General features: G+C 42.6%; 2 non-coding genes across 2 annotated transcripts; one reads left to right on the plus strand and one right to left on the minus strand.

Moving 5' to 3' along the window:
• The first annotated feature begins 1 nt into the window (after nucleotide 1).
• Nucleotides 2-84, plus strand: trnal-cag (transfer RNA leucine (anticodon CAG)). Its single transcript has one exon. It is a non-coding gene; the product is annotated as a tRNA-Leu (tRNA).
• A 5,199-nt stretch (nucleotides 85-5,283) lies between these two features.
• On the minus strand, nucleotides 5,284-5,366 carry trnal-cag (transfer RNA leucine (anticodon CAG)). The gene has a single exon. It is a non-coding gene; the product is annotated as a tRNA-Leu (tRNA).
• Nucleotides 5,367-5,649: the final 283 nt, after the last annotated feature.

Genomic DNA, 5,649 nt, shown 5'->3' on the forward strand with positions numbered 1-5,649 from the left:
CGTCAGGATGGCCGAGCGGTCTAAGGCGCTGCGTTCAGGTCGCAGTCTCCCCTGGAGGCGTGGGTTCGAATCCCACTCCTGACAACCTTCCTTTTCCGACACATCCGCGTCCAACCCCTCAGCAGCTATCCACTCCTTACTCACTGGCACTGTAATTAATTTTGAAAGTCTTGCATCTTTTTCTGTACTTCAATAAACCAAACCATTGGAAGTACACTGGACACTTCAAATTCTCTGTGATTCGCAGAACAAAAATCATCAAATTCCGTAGTTTTATTTTTAATTTCAAGATTCATGATCATGCTCATCCTGGCAGAGGTTGCCATAAAACATTATGACCGTCCAAATTGCTTAAAACTAACAACAACCTTTCTTTCACCGTACAGAAAAAAAAATTAAATATCTTTTTCATTAAATTTCACGTCACATGATAATAAACCTGATTCTGATTTTGATGTTGAAAATATTTGAATTATTCCAGGTCTGATGAATGGTCCTTGCCTCAAAATATTGAGTCTGTTTCTCATACCCTGGGCTGGTCTGTTGAATGTTTTTGCTTTGCTTCTCTCTCAACAAATACTGCTTGACTGTCGAACAGTTTCTATATCTGAAAAAAAATTGTTTTATATGTTTGGGGACAAATAACAATTAAAAAGGATAATGGTAAACTAGCAATTATAATTAATAGATTAGTCTGTAAAGGAGAGCAAATATTGCTACAGTAATATGTAACAATATTAAGACTGCATCTAGCATTCTGTGTTAATCTGCAATGTCAGAAGATTTGAAAAATACAAGGTAGAATCACCAGACGGATGGTAGGATTTTGTGGGTTAGATCATGGAGAGTGAAGAAATAAGGCTTGTGTGCCCTGGCACTTATCCCTGCGAGCGGTAGAAGTGCTACATCTGCCCTTTCTCCTCCTCACTCACCAAACAATCCTTCCAAGTGAGGTAACACTTCACCTGCAGATCTGTTGGGGTTGTCTACTGCATCCAGCACTCCCAGTGTGGTTTCCTCTACATTGGAGAGACCCGGTGTAGATTAGCAGACTATTTTGACAAGAACCTGCGCTCCATCTGCAAAAAGCAGAATTTCACAGTTGCTAACCGTTTAAATTCCAACCCCCATTCCCATTCCAACCTGTCAGTTCATAGCCACCTCTACTGCTATGATGAGGCCATTCTCAGGTTGGAGGAGCAAAGCCTTATATTCCATCTGGGTAGCCTCCGACATGATGGCATAAACATCCTTTTCTCTAACTTGTAGTAGTTCCCAGACTCCTCTTCACTCTTTTTCCATTCCCCACCCTGGCTCCCCTCTTACCTCTTCTCCTCTCTTCATCTGCCTATTGCCTCCCCCTGGTGCACCTTCTCCTTCCCTTTCCCTCATAGTTCATTCTCCAGCCCCTAATTTTTCCCCTACCACCCCCCAGCTTCTTACTTCATCCCCCCCCCCCCCCCCCCCCCGCCAACCCACCTGGCTTCACCTATCATCTTCTAGCTTAGGGACCTCCCCTGCCCCACCTTCATATTCTGGCTTCTCCTTTCCAGCCCTGATGAAACGTTGGTTCTCTTTTCCATAGATGCAGTTTAACTTGCTGAGTCCCTCCAGGATTGTGCGTGTGTTAAAGATTATGGCATTTGAAAGGACTGGTGTGATTTAGAGAAAGGGACACCTGCTGTGCTTCAGATGGAGTCTGGAACAGGAGACCAGAGTCAAGCCACTCAGGATGGGAGTTATGTGTTATAGGATGCAATTTCTGAGTTTGCAATTACTTGTTTTTCAGAAATATGATGTGGAAGGATTCAGACTGATGAAACAGACAGACATGGACAGATGTACTTTAACACGGAGAAGATTAAAGTGATCTACAGTATTTGATTAGAATCAGAATCAGAATTATTATCACTGAAGTATGAGGTGAAATTTGTCTTTTTTCTGGTGGTAATATAGTGCACTGTTATCCAATGAGCTGTTTGCAGTTCTTACATACAGTTAACAGTGCAGTCATATACTATAAATGAACCCCCAGATCACAGAAGAGCAATGTCATTCCCATCCTTTACAATCAGCATGGTAAGAATCGCCATATATTTGGAGATTCTTGTGGACAAGAAGCATAGGAGCCAGTAACACCCAACATACCCGGACATCGGAGAGTCTGGAGTTCATCCAGGGTCTTCATCTGTGATCATTCTTGAGACTTGAATACCGAAGACTGAACCCTGAAGGTTGATAGGAAGTCCAGAAATCGAGGACCAGTGGGCCTGTGAGTCTGCAATTGAAGTTGGCCTGACCTGTGGGTTGGAGGACTGTGTGTGTGGGTGGGTAGATGGGAGGGAGGAACGAGGCCTGTTTTGTTACGGTTCTGTGGTTGCTGTCATTGTTGTTATTATTGCTTGTGTTCTGTTGAACATTTGGGGGCTTGCTATGTCAACACCGGAATGTGTGGCAATACTCGCGGGCTGCCTCCAGTATATCCTTAGGTTGTGTTGTTTCTTGACGCAGACGACACAATTCACTGCAGGTTTCGATGTAGGTGTAATAAATAGCTGTATTTAAATCTGAATTATTGAAACTCTGACACGCATCAGCCGCATAAATCATTAAGGTAAAGAACCAGAGTGTGGTGGAATGCACTCCATGTGCTTGGAGAGTGAATCTTGAACCACACTATGCTAAACCAGGCTAGCCAGCTGAAGGGCACCACAAAGAGCACTCTAAGTATTCTCTCTTTCGCAGCAGTTCCTAACCCAGCTGCCTGAAGAACAACAAAGCGGTCCTTGACATAAGGAAATTTCCCCTCAAATCAACTGCTTTGAAAATGTATCACAGTTCCCTGATTATGGCTGGATAGAAGTCTTGGAACTCTCCACTAAAAGTGAGTATCTTCAACATACAGCAAGGGTAATTTGAAAAGGCTTTCTTGAATGCCTTTATTGGTCCAATAAAGCTGGTCTTATGAGAAATATTCACACCCCATTATTGAATATCATAGTAACATAGAAAACCTACAGCACAATACAGGCCCTTTGGCCCACGATGCTGTGCCGAACATGTACTTACTTTAGAAATTACATAGGGTTACCCATAGCCCGCTATTTTTCTAAGCTCCATGTACCTATCCAAGAGTCTCTTAAAAGACCTTTTGTATCCACCTCCACCACCGTCGCTGGCAGCCCATTCCACGCACTCACCAATCTCTGAGTAAAAAACTTGCCCCTGACATCTCCTCTGTACCTACTTTCAAGCCCTCTCGTGTTAGCCATTTCAGCCCTGGAAAAAGCCTCTGACTATCTACATGTTCAATGCCTCTCATCATCTATCATCTTATACACCTCTAACAGATCACCTCTTATCCTCTGTCGCTCCAAGGAGAACAGGCCAAGTTCACTCAACCTGTTCTCAGAGGGCACGATCCCCAATCCAGGCAACATCCTTGTAAATCTACTCTGCACCCTCTTTATGGTTTCCACCTCCTTCCTGTAGTGAGGTGACCAGAACTGAGAACAGAACTCCAAGTGGGATCTGACCAGGGTCCTATATAGCTACATTACCTCTCAGCTCTTAAACTCAATCCCACGATTGATAAAGGCCAATGCACCGTACGCCTTCTTAACCACACAGTCAAGTCAACCTGTGCAGCAGCTTTGAATGTCCAATGGACTCAGACCCCAAGATCCCTCTGATCCTCCACACTGCCAAGAGTCTTACCATTAATACTATATTCTGCCATCATATTTGACCTACCAAAATGAACCACCTCACGCTTATCTGGGTTGAACTCCATCTGCCACTTCTCAGCCCAGTTTTGCATCCTATCAATGTCCCGCTGTAACTTCTGACAGCCCTCCACACTATCCACAACACCTTCAACCTTTGTGTCATCAGCAAACTTACAACCCATCCCTCCACTTCCTCATCCAGGTCATTTATAAAAATCACAAAGAGAAGGGGGTCCCAGAACAGATCCCTGAGACACACCACTGGTCACCGACCTCCATGCAGAATATGACCAGTCTACAACCACTCTTTGCCTTCTGTGGGCAAGCCAATTCTGGATCCACAAAGCAACGTCCCCTTGGATCCCATACCTCCTTACTTTCTCAATCAGCCTTGCATGGGTACTTTATCAAATGCCTTGCTGAAATCCATATACACCACATCTACTGCTCTACCTTCATCAATGTGTTTAGTCACATTCTCAAAAAATTCAGTCATTCTCATAAGGCACAACTTGCCTTTGACAAAGCCATGCTGACTATTCCTAATCATATTATGCCTCTCCGAATGTTCATAAATCCTGTCTCTCAGGATCTTTTTCATCAATGTACCAACCACTGAGGTAAGAATCACTGGTCTATAATTTCCTGGGCTATCTCTACTCCCTTTCTTGAATACGGGAACAACATCTGCAACCCTCTGGAACCTCTCCCGTCCCCATTGATGATGCAAAGATCACTGCCAGAGGCTTAGCAATCTCCTCCCTTGACTCCCACAGTAGCCTAGGATGTATCTTGTCTATTCCCGGTGACGTATCCAACTTGGTGCTTTCCAAAAGCTCCAGCATATCTTCTTTCTTAATGTCTATATGTTCAAACTTTTCAGTCTGCTGTAAATCATCCCTACAATCGCCAAGGTCCTTTTCCATTGTCAGTAAGTACCTCTGCTATCTCCTCCAGTTCCATACACACTTTTCCACTGTTGCACTTGATTGGTCCTATCTATTCTCTCACGTCTTATCCTCTTGCTCTTCACAGACTTCACAATATCAATAACTCCCATAATCCTAAAGATTTCCCTCTGATTGGTGAGAATTCATGGGTGTTTAAACATTTCAAATTGCTTGTTTTTTTTAAAAAAAGCAAAAATAATCTGCAGAATCTGATAACTGTTAGTTCATTTAGTTCATTCACCATCTTCACCACCATTTCAAGTTTGAGTTTCAAGTTTCAAGAATGAGAAACATTCGGAAAAGTTGACAACATTTAAGAGGGAGTGTAGTGGGAGGATGGTGATGAAACAGTCAAAATGTAATCCGGCAACTGGTTGTATTGAATGTTGGTGTTGGAATAAAAATTAGTGATTAAAAAAAAGTTGACACCATTTCATCGAAACTGAAAATAATGATAAGCTGATTCTAAGTTAGAAATACAATAACCATATGTAGGTGTACCTACAAACGTTACTATTTACTGTGTTTCCTATTTTATGTAAATAAATAACTCAATTTATTAACCATATATAAATAAATGTATGGGGGTACACATTAAAAATGACTGTCAGGAGTGGGATTCGAACCCACGCCTCCAGGGGAGACTGCGACCTGAACGCAGCGCCTTAGACCGCTCGGCCATCCTGACGCGTTGGGAACAAATTGCTAAAACTGATTTGAAGTCTGTTGATAAATTGATTATTGTAAACGTTGACAAAACCGGCGAGAAACAGTTTTATAAATAATTCCTTTCACCCGTAACATTCCAAAGTATCTTTTAACTGCTCGCAATTCTTCGACTACCTGAAACTACCTTACACCCTGAATAATATTTCCCTTCTCTCCATGAGCGTACCTTTGTAATTATTCAATCTTTTCTAACACTTCCATCTGGTAATAGCGGATACTTGGGGAGTTTCTGCAATATATCT

Source organism: Hemitrygon akajei, chromosome 17, assembly GCF_048418815.1.
Source record: "Hemitrygon akajei chromosome 17, sHemAka1.3, whole genome shotgun sequence".
NCBI classification, from domain to species: Eukaryota; Metazoa; Chordata; class Chondrichthyes; order Myliobatiformes; family Dasyatidae; genus Hemitrygon; species Hemitrygon akajei.